The following is an 11,725-nucleotide window of genomic DNA, read 5'->3' as shown; positions in this document are numbered from 1 at the left end:
TTTTTCGAGAAATTTCCAACTTTTTAAAGAGTAGCTTAAACTTGCTAACATATTTTCCCCGAATACTTTAACGAGAATTCGTCATTTAAATAAACTATTTTTTTAAAAAAAACTTAATTGAAGTTTATCAGTATTTTTTTCTTAAAATAGTCAACACTTTTTTGAACAATCATTAGCTAAGATAAATTTCATCATAGAAGCTGACTGCATTTGGTCAACATTTCTCTGAATTGGTCCAAAATTTGTCAACACACATTTTTCACCCACACGAACTACTGTTTGTGAACTACTGTTAAATTATCACACAGAGCCAGCCAGGAGTCGAACCTGGAATTTTCTGATCCGTAGTCAGACGCGTTATCCATTGCGCCACTGGCCCATGGCAAAGCAGCGTGCAGCAATGTTTATATATCGGTCCGAGGCTTCAAAATCGGCAGAAACATGGTCAAAACATATTCGTTTTTGTGAGGAAATATTACATAATTAAAATTTTCTCTACTCACTTACAGTAATTCTACTTTGCCTTGAATTGAGTTAATCTGCTGTGTTGGAATTCGAACCCTGGTTCCCAAAGCTTCAGCCTGCTTCTCTGCTTTATCAATCCAGCGTCAACAACATGACTCGAAACCATACCCCTCCCGCTAGTGAATCCACGATTGAATATTACCTGAATGTAGTATCTTACAATCATATGGCATTGGCCCTTACTTGAGCCTCAAAATACATTCAGGAAAAGACAAAAGTGCGGAAAATTCACGACAAACTGAGCAGGAAAGAAGACACACCTATTCTGACTCAGCACGCATGTTATCAGTTTATTCAGTGGCTAAAAGAGCAGGGCAGAGGATGGGAATCCTGTGGGAGTAACTCACCTCCCGACTCCCACAAAACAGTCCACGATCGACGTGGCACAAGTCAGGAGTGCGATAGAATATTCTCCACTTGTCTGCATGGTGCAGGAATCTACCAAAGGCACTTTAGACAGCATCTCCCAAACCCAAGACCGCTTCCACCTGGCAGCTCCCCTGCCAACCCCCCCCCCCGCCCCCTCTCCCCCCTCCCCCCTCCAACGCCACACAGCCAACACCACCCTCAATTCCCTCAGCATTCTGATTTGGAAATATATCGCCGTTCCTTCACTGTCATTGGGACAAATTCGTGGACTTCCCTCCCTAACAGCACTGTAAGTGTTCCTGTACAAATGGATTACAACGTTTCAAGAAGGCAGCTCACCACAACTTTCTCAAGGCTAAATACTGATGGGCAGTGCATGCTGATCTAGCCAGCGACACCCACATGAACAAAAAGAAACATCCAGGCAGCTCCCTGAACCCATAATCATGGGGCCAGCTGAAGAGGTGAATGGAGATAAAATGAACGTCAAGTTACATAGCCAACCCTGTTGATCATATATTTATTTTCGAGCGAGTGTGTTGTGCTGATAGTTTCCTCACAGTTTGTGCTCAGGTTCTCAAACGAAACCCCATGTGGACCAATCCCAAAGTCTGCAATGCAAAGAAAAAAACAAAATCTGCAGCTCATGAAATCTGATCAAATCTTCGTGGGAGAGGGCGGCACAGTGGCTAGTTCTGCTGGCTCACAATACCAGGGACCTGGTTTCGATTCTGGGGTTAGTCACTGTCTATGTGGATGGAGATATACAGCTTTTTAAAGTTGCAGCAGTAGCTCACCGATAGTCCCAGTAACCTAACGCGTAAGGCACTGGCTTCCTAAACCAGGGAGCATGTGTTCGAGTCACTTCTGGGATGCGGCTTATTTTAACACTTAGGTGTCCAACATTGGCAAATGCATTTCTTGCCAACTAATCCTGGCTATTTCTGGGCAGATATGTTTTGGGTGGTACATTGGTTAGCACTGCCGCCTCAAAACGCCAGGGTCCGAGGTTCAAATCTGGCATCGGGTCGCTGTCTGTGTTGAGTTTGCACATTTTCCCCGTATCTGCATGGGTTTCCTCCGGGTGTTCCGGTTTCCTCCCATTGTCCAAAGATGTGCGGCTAATGTTGATTGACCGTGTTAAATTGGCCCTAGTGTCAGGGGTATTAGCAGGGTGAATGCACGTAGTTACAGGAGTGGGGCCTGGATGGGGTTGCGGTCAGTACAGACTTGATGGGCCGAATTGGCCTCGTTCTGTACTGCAGGGAATCTATGATTCTAATGGAACCTTATAACATTCTGACCGGATGAAACAGGGTAGATTCAGAAAGAATGTTCTCTTTAGTGGGGAGTCCAGAACTCGGGATAATAGTTTGAGGATAACGGCTGAGATGATGAGACTTCCTTCAGCCAGAGAGTGGTGAATCTGCAGAGTTCTCTCCCACAGAAAGTAGTTGAGGCCGAACACTATGATTTCAAGAGAAGTTTAATATACTCTTGGTGCTAAATGGCGGATCAGGGTATTGAATTTGATTATCAGGCATGACAACAATGAATGGGAGATGATGTTCCAATGACCTACTCCTGGTTTCGATGTTTTGATGTAACAGGGATAAGAAGAAACAGTAGGGTTAGTCTCGGATTTCAACTCGGGATCTCGGTGGTTAAGGCATACCAAAATGCGATTCATACCCCTACACCAAGGAGCCTATAAGCAGCCACTGATTGAAAGAAAAGATGCTCTCTGGGCCATTCAAAACCGATCAGATAACTGCAGCGAAGGCGGAAGATGCTGCAGAAACTTAGGAATTCAGGCAGAATTTGTGGACAGGGAAACAAAGCTCATCTTTTACGTCCATGGCCTTTCATTACAACAGGAAAAGGTGAAAAATGTGGGAATTTGAAACGACTGAAACTCAGGAGGGAGGAAATGTAGCAACAGGAATAGTCTGGACGTCAGGAGAAATGAAATGATTTGATTTGGTTTTATTTATTATTGTCACATGTATTAGTATACAGTGAAAAGCATTTTTTCTTGCGCGCTATACAGGCAAAGCGTACCGTTCATAGAGAAGGAAACGGGAGAGTGCAGAATGTGGTATTACAGTCATTGTCATGGTGTAGAGAAAGATCAACTTAATGCAAGATAATGTCCATTCAAAATTATGATGGCAGCAGGGAACAAGCTGTTCTTGAGTCGGCTAGTACGTGACCTCAGACTTCTGTATCTTTCTCTCGAAGGAAGAAGGTGGGAGAGAGAATGTCCGGGGTGCGTGCGGTCCTTAACTATGCTGGCTGCTTTGCCGAGGCAGCAGGAAGCCTCGACAGTATCAATGGATGGGAGGCTGGTTTGAGTGATGGATTGGGCTACATTCACGACCCTTTGTAGTTTATTGCGGTCTTGGGCACAGCAGGAGCCATACCAAGCTGTGATACAACTAGAAAGAGTGTTTTCTATGGTGCACCTGTAAAACTTGGTGACAGTCGGAGCTGACATGCCAAATTTCCTAAGTCTTCTGAGAAAGTAGAGGCGTTGATGGGCTTTCTTCACCATAGTGTCGGCATGGGAGGCCAGGACAGGTTGTTGGTGATCTGGAGACCTAAAAACCTGAACCTCTTGACCCATTCCACTTCGTCCCCTTTGATGGAGGCAGGGGCATGTTCTACTCTACGCTTTCTGAAGTCAATGACAATCTCCGTTTTGTTGACATTGAGGGAGAGATGACAGAAATGAGAAATGAGAAAATACTTTGCGGTTCACGGCCTCAGGGTGAGGTACGCACTAAATCAGAAAATGAGTACACCACAGAATAAGGCCATGCTAAGGAATGGCAATATAATTCCAAGTCAGGATGGTGAGTGACTTGGAGGAGAACTTGCAGGTGGTGATGTTCCCATGTGTCTACTACCCTTTTCCTTCTGTATGGAAGTGGTCGTGGGTTTCGAAGGTGCTGTCTAAGGATCTTTGGTGAATTGCTGCTGTGTATCTTTTAGATACACATCGCTGCTACTGAGCATCGGCTGCGGTGGTATTGAATGCTTGTAGATGTGGTGCCAATCAAGCGGGCTGCTTTGTCCTGGATAATGTCAATCTTCTTGAGTGTTTTTGGAGCTGCACCCATCCAGGCGAGGTGGGAATATTCCATCACGCTCCTGACTTGTGCCTTGTAGATGGTGGACAGACTCTGGGGAGTCAGGAGGTGAGTTATTCGCCACAGTATTCCTGGCCTCTGACCTGCTCTTGTAGCCATTGTGTTTATGTGGCGAGTCCAATTGAGTATCTGGTCAATGGTAACCGTAAGGATGTTAACAGCGGGGGATTCAGTGGTGGAAAAACTATTGACAGTCAAGAGACGGTGGTTAGATTTTCTCTTAAGGTGATGGACATTGTCTGGCATTTGTGTGGCGCGAATGTTACTTGCCACTTGTCAGCCCAAAACCTACAGTCTTATATAATGCAGCACACTGCGGACTTTCGAAATATGAAATAGAAACAGAAAATACTGGGTTATGCCAGTATTTCTGGCACTATCTGTGGAGCGAGAATCAGAACTAACGTTTCCCGTCCAGATGTCACATGTGGGTGTCCGAGTGGGCTCTTTCCGTGCTGTAAAACTCTGTGCCTCGTTGACTCTTTTTCGGAGCCAGTCAGCAGAAAGCCCTTTGCACCTGAAACAAATCACAACATCTGACTTGGTCAAAAAGAAACAAATGAGGGGCTCGTCCGGGATTTGAACCCGGGACCTCTCGCATGCTAATGAACTGCGACACCCTAAGCGAGAATCATACCCCTAGACCAACGAGCCTGCACGTCAGCCGGCAGTGAAATAAAAATTGTTTAGCTTTCTACAAAGCAGTTCTGACACCTTGAGTGAACGCCGAAATTGTTTAAATAACTCACCGCATCGGCATTTGTGGACTTTAAGTTCCAGCAAAATATCCGTCCAATGTTGTAACCTCGACTGTTTGCAACTGGGGGCTTTTGTTTATAAAGTACACATGTTACAGTCAATTATTTTAACCCAGCGACTTCAAAATGTGACAACTCTGAGTCTGCCTTTGATATTTGATCACTTTTGAAAGGTGTTGTCTGTCAGACAGTTAAAAGATCTGGAACATTTAAAGTACAGACTGATGACATGGTTCACCTGGGAGATCTGCGGGTTTGTGTGAAAGGATCGGGGAGCGATTGGACTTGATGTGATAGTAATATGAGTAAAAACATGTCAAATTTCCCAACAGTGACAATCAGTAACCTCAGTGAGAGAAAACACTCAGACGGGGCTGTATTGTCACGTTCACTATGAGTAAATTTTCTCTGAAGTTTAACCCCATGTGTTGTCCTGACAATGAATCATTGATTATCGACCTGTGCCAGATTTTGTCTGAGGTCCGCGGGAGCCTCATTCACTGTGGCTCTCAGTGCACAGTAATACTCGGCGCTGTCTGTCACCTTCAAATCTTTCATGGGCAAGTGAAAAGAATTTTGTTTCAGGTTGAGATTCCCGCTGCAGTATAAGAAACCTGGAGCCGTTTCGGTACATTAGCGGCTCTGAGCAGTCAATGAGGAGCTCGGTGTGTATACTGGCGATACCAGAACAGTTAATGTTGTGTACTTAAACTCGATCCCGAGTAACTGCAGGGTATTGCTGAATCTTCACCCTCAGCTGCTTGAACTCCTTGTTCTGACTGGGACACTGAGTCACCGTTACTCATGTCTGAAAATAGGCAACAGACACGCAGTGGGTTAGAAGGAGTAACAACAATGGAATAATACCCTCGAGATGGAAATGGGGAATGAATCTGGTGACTGGCAGATGTCACGCAGAAGTTCAAAATGACAAACCTGCAATCAGGACAATAACCAGAGTGAGACAGAGTTTCACCCCCATGGTTCGAGACTGAACACCAGAAACAGAGAGACTGATCACTGTCTGAATCAGGTCTGCAATTGGAGATGTTGAAACAGTCAGGGGGATGCTAGGAGGTCCAAGGGGACTCCATCTCTCCGCCCATCTTTACATCTTCAAACAGACAACTCCTTTAGAAAGGGGTTGTGATCTTTCATAAGTGATCAGAGAGTGTTCTCCCGTGGACAGCACAGCCGCATATTGGAAACAGGTACACACACGGCAACCTGAAAAGACTGACACTTATAAAGATCGTAGAATCGTAGAACCCCGACAGTAGAGAAGGAGGCCATTTGGCCCAGAGTGTTTGTACCGACCACAATTCCACCGAGGCCCTATTCCCGTAACCGCACATATAATCTCCCTGACACTAGGGGTCAATTTATCATGGCCAATCCAACTCATCCGCACATCTTTGGTCTATTGGAGGAAACCACAGCATCCGAGGAAACCCAGCAGACATGCGGAGAACAGATACACACACGGTCACGCGGAAAGACCAACACGAATAAGGATATATAACCATATAGATATATGCCCAGACAGTGACATCAATTCTAACGTCCCTCGTTAAAAATCCAGAATTATTCTGCAGATTTCTGACACCTATTAGTTTGCGTTGCTCACCATGATAATGCATGAATACTTCCACCTCCGTGTTCACGAGAAGCCTCGGATACTGCACAGAATCAACATAGAGACAAGTAAACTATGTGATAGATTCCCAAACCGATCGACTCAAACATAGATTCATAGAGGTTTACAGAATGGAAACAGGCCCTTCGGCCCAACTTGTCCATGCCGCCCTTTTTTTAAACCCCTAAAATAATCCCAATTGCCCGCATTTGACCCATATCCCTCTATACCCATCGTACCCATGTAACTGTCGAAATGCTTTTTAAAAGATAAAATTGTACCCGCCTCTACTACTCCCTCTGGCAGCTTGTTCCACTAGACACACGGACAATCACTAAGAAAGATAACCAAGCAGATTAACACAGCCATTGACACACAAAAGAGAAATGAACTCATTGGCAACGTAAAAAGCGTGCTAGCTCCAGAGTAAACTTCCTGAACTGGAATTCCCTGGTGTGGTGTAAGTGCGGCAATATCGTGTTAGATATTCATTGCGATGGAACACGACATTTTAACAACAGGAGCAGCCAGAAATCTATTTCTCATCAATGGTGATCATTGATTGACGACTCGACGTGACCCTTTTGCAGACTAAGCAATAATGGATGTATTTATTTTTACCGCCAAACATGTTCTGGATGTGTCCGTGTCCAGAATTTATTTACTGGTGTCACAACCAGGCTTACATTAATACTGCAAGTTACTGTAAAAATCCTCTCGTCGCCACATTCCGCCGTCCGTGTATCATAGAATCATAGAAACCCTACAGTGCAGAAAGAGGCCATTTGGCCCATCGAGTCTGCACCGAACATAATCTCACCCAAGCCCTACCCCCATATCTATCCACTAATCCCGCTAACCTCCGCATCTCAGGACACTAAGGGTAATTTTAGTATGGCCAATCAACCTAACACGCATATCTTTGGAAGGAAACCCACGCAGACACGAGGAGAATGTGCAAACTCCACACAAACAGTGACCCAAGCCGGGAATTGAACCCAGGTCCCTGGAGCTATGAAGCAGCAGTGCTAACCACTGTGCTACTGTGTTGCCCTGTGTGAAGTCCGTGTGAACACGACAGATTCCGCATCCATTCTCGAGGTTCTCTGTTCGGATGTTCGGGACACAGGAGGACAACACAAGAAGACTGTTTCAGGTGTAGGTGATTCATTCGCGTCTGTTATATTCCACACTCTGTGTGATGTTGTGGAGTAAATGTCTTTATCTTAGATATAATTCAGAAATAATGAGGAGATGCTTCATCAGACTTAAATTCGTTTTCTAAAATCGATATGAAATCAATTGCATAAATAAATATATGTTTACATTGAAAACTATATCGCGAAGCTAAATCCAATACTTCCTGCCATTGGGTAAGGGAAAGGTTGTTAAAGCAAATTGTACATGGATTCCGCAGAAACTCCTTCTTCAAATGGGGATTTTTCAATGAATTAAAAGGGAGAAAAATCAGCTTCATGGAATGAGAGGAGGAAATTGAAATTGGAACAAAGAACAGTTCAGCACAGGAACAGGCCTTTCGACCCACCAATCCCTCAACGACATGTTAATTGTTTAGCTCCTCATAAAATAATTCGCATAGATCTGATGGATTGATGAGCCTCTCATCGTTCTGTGCCATTGTCAACCATTTTCGATCATTCTTAGATTAATGCGTCTACAGCATTCCCAATGAATGTTGCAACATTTCAAGACAGTCCCCTTGGGCTACGGAGCAGCCAACAGTTTCTGTGGTGTAGTGCTGATTGCACTTGCCTCACGCACGCAACGGCCCACGTTCGAAATCGAGCAGAAGCATTAGTGAAATTTGTTCATTAAGGTTGAGGGAAGTCTGTATAATTTCAGATTGTAGCTGAACATTATCCGAAACTCGATGTTACAGCCATGTTATATTTGCGCTCACCTCGGCCTCAAAAGCTTTCAGCAAAATCAGAAACCTTGTATTTTCATGACGCAATGAGAGGAAATAGATGTTCCTTTTTTAAAACCGTGCACATATTAGCAATATTTTCAGTCCACACCAGAATTTAATAGGTTTATAAATGCAGACTAACATAATTCATCACCAACTGAAACATGTCTAATCGTATTGTGTGCTTAAAAATACAGATACAAGTGATACTGTCACTGAACGAGAGGAAATGGAGCACATTTTCCCGAAGCATCTTTTGAAAATTGTTCTTCATAATAACGAAATAGGGAAAACCTCTCAGACAGAAGAGGAAATCGAGAATCAAAGCAGACCGTCTGGATCTCCTATAGATGAACGAGATTTAGGCGCCAGAATGTTTGTCACACAGAATAAAGAGGGATCAAGTATAACTAACAGATCATTCTTGAATCTCTTCCCTTTAAAGATATTTGATTTGGTTTAAAAGCTGATCATGGTCAAACTCAAGAAAGCACCATGGGATGTGTATTACCCGTGACTCGATTTATTTTGTTGGTCAATAATATTTGCAATTCAATGTTGTATATTTCAGACATATTCAATCCGCAATGAAGACATCTGTGTTAAATAAATTGATTGATATTAAATGTTGATTACCGAACAAATACTGGATATAACTGTTTGAAGTTAATCGATGGTATATGAGAATGATGCATCAATGATGGAGCAGAAATCATTGCTCCCTTAGACATTTGTCCGATGAACGCTTTTAAATTTTGAAATTCGAGACAAGTTGAGACATCACGTTGAGAGTAACAGTTGTCTTCTTGCACTGAGGTAAATGGACTCTCAGTCCTAACCATTCGAATCTGCAGCAATAGAGCGGAGTTGTACAATGCAGTCAGACCGATTGTATATTCCAGAGATATTAAATTCAGAATTTGGACATACATATTGAATAACTGTATTGATATTAAAAATTGAATGAAGATCCAAGGTGGATTGGGCATGCTAAATTACCCTTTGGTTAGATTGAATAGCCATGCGAAAGGAGTAGCGTTGCGGGGGAAACGAGGGAAATGGCCTGGTTATGATGTCCTGGCGTCGCTGCTGATTCGTTCGATCGAATACCTTTTCTGCACTGATTCTATGATTGTATGAAAAAAATACTGAGTATAATTGGTTGAAATTATTCGCAGGAAGATAAGAATGAAGCATTGATGATTGAGCACAAATCAGTGCTTTCTTAGACATTTGCCGGACGAACTCTTTTTAATTTTGAAGAACAAGATAAGTTGAGATATCAGGTTGAAAGTCAGGGATGTGCTCTTGTATTAAGTGATATGGGCCCGCAATCATACCACTCAAACCTGCAGCAACATAGTGGAGTTAAACATTGTAGTCAGGCCCATTGAGGCCCCAATCCTATCACTTGTTTCTGCAGTGGAGTGGTTATCCCGTTCGCCTAAAACACAAAAAGTTCCTGGTCCGAAACAGGGAAGCAGCATTCGTTAAGCTTTCTCATGGAAGATGAGGGAAATCCTGTATGATTTCAGTTCGTTGCTGAACATTATCCGAATCTCGACATTACAACAATATTATCTTTGCTCTGACCTCAAACTCAAATGGTTTCTGCGAATAAGAAATGCTGATTTTTTCGACGCACTGACAGGAAAGAAACGTCTCTATTTTGAGAACGTGCACATAGTATCATCTTGTTCAGTGGACAACAGAATTTAATGGGTTCATAGGTGCAAACTAAAATAGCGAATCACCATCTGAAACATGTCTAATAGGAGTGTGTGCTCAACAAGACAGACACAAGTGATACTCGAAGTGAACTAGAGGAAATGGCACACATTTCCCAGAAGAATCTTTTTTTAAAAATTGTTCTTCATAACATGGAAATCGGAAAAAACACACAGACAGATGAAGAAATGGAGACTCAGTGCGGATCAACTAGACTTTCCTATAGGTGGCCGGAATTTATACGCCTGAATGTTTCACACTTATAATAAAAAAGGCTCAAGTATACCTCACCGATAATTCTTCAATCTCTTCCATTTAATTATAGTTGACTTTGTTTAAAAGCTGATGATGGCCAATCTCAAACAAACAACCATGGGATCTGTATTACCCGGTGACTCGACTCTTTTCGTTGGCCAGTTATGTTTGCAATTCAGTGATATTCAATTTCCGAGATATTCAATTCATAATGAAGTCATATGTGTTAAACAATGTATTGATATTAAATATTGAAACAAATACTGAGTACAATTGTAAAATGAGCTTTGACAAAATGTCATCTGGACTCGAAACGTCAGCTCTTTTCTCTCCTTACAGATGCTGCCAGACCTTGTGAGATTTTCCAGCATTTTCTCCTTTGGTTTCAGATTCCATCATCTGCAGTAATTTGCTTTCATTAATGAGCACAATTGGTTGAGATTATTCGAAGGAAGATGAAAATAATGCATTAATGAATGAGTGGAATTCATTGTTGCCTTAGATATTTGACAGGCGATCGCTTTAAAATTTTGAAGTTCAAGATAAGTTGAACAATCATATTGACAGTAACGGTTATCTTCCTGAAACAAGGGACATGGGCTCTCAGTCGAACCATTTGAAACTGCAGCAACACAGCACAGTTGAACATTGCAGAGAGGCGGATTTGCTATCATTGCTGTCACCTGTTTCTGTAGTGTAGTGGTTATCACATTCACCTCACACGCGAAAGGTTCCCAGTTCAAAACCGGGCAGAAACGTTCATTAAGCTTTCTAATTTAGGGTGAGGAAATCTGTATGATTTCAATATAAAGAACAAAGAAAATTACAGCATAGCAACCAGCCCTCCACGCATGCACCGACCATGCTAGGTTGACGCTTTCCGTGCCCGCTGGGCACCGCAGTGGTTGGGGTGCATTATTGACCCCAATAATCACATTTTAATTTGATGTTTTTAAGTTTCCTTTGTACTTTGATTTCTGTTCGGGCTGTTCCCCTCCTTTTTGGGGAGCTGCCCCTTTTACTTTGTCCTGATTTAATCTGAGTTTGTTGACTTGGTTTGGTTTGACCTAAAAAGAGGGCAACATCCTGGTAAATCTTTTCTTTACCCTCTCCAAAGCCTCCACATCCTTCTGGTAGTGTGGCGACCAAATTTAAATATTATATTCCAAGTGCGGCCTAACTAAGGTTCTATAAAGTTGCAACATGACTTGCCAATTTTTAAACTCAATGCCCCGGCCGATGAAGGCAAGCATGGGTATGCCTTCTTGACTACCTTCTCCACCTGCATTGCCACTTTCAGTGACCTGTATACCTGTACACCCAGATCCCTTTGCCTATCAATATTCTTAAGGGTTCTGCCATTTACTGTATA

At 42.9% G+C, this 11,725-nt stretch overlaps 3 non-coding genes across 3 annotated transcripts; 1 reads left to right on the top strand and 2 right to left on the bottom strand.

The window, feature by feature from the left end:
• Positions 1-306: 306 nt before the first annotated feature.
• On the bottom strand, positions 307-379 carry trnar-acg (transfer RNA arginine (anticodon ACG)). The gene has a single exon. It is a non-coding gene; the product is annotated as a tRNA-Arg (tRNA).
• Positions 380-4,610: 4,231 nt separating this feature from the next.
• trnap-agg (transfer RNA proline (anticodon AGG)) lies at positions 4,611-4,700 on the bottom strand. Its single transcript is given in 2 exon segments — positions 4,611-4,646; positions 4,665-4,700. It is a non-coding gene; the product is annotated as a tRNA-Pro (tRNA).
• A 6,338-nt stretch (positions 4,701-11,038) lies between these two features.
• Positions 11,039-11,111, top strand: trnav-cac (transfer RNA valine (anticodon CAC)). Its single transcript has one exon. It is a non-coding gene; the product is annotated as a tRNA-Val (tRNA).
• The last annotated feature ends 614 nt before the right edge of the window (positions 11,112-11,725 follow it).

Source organism: Mustelus asterias, unplaced genomic scaffold (genome assembly GCF_964213995.1).
Source record: "Mustelus asterias unplaced genomic scaffold, sMusAst1.hap1.1 HAP1_SCAFFOLD_475, whole genome shotgun sequence".
NCBI lineage: Eukaryota > Metazoa > Chordata > Chondrichthyes > Carcharhiniformes > Triakidae > Mustelus > Mustelus asterias.
The sequence above is the reverse complement of the archived record's forward strand: the minus strand, read 5'-3'. Positions and strand labels throughout refer to the sequence as shown.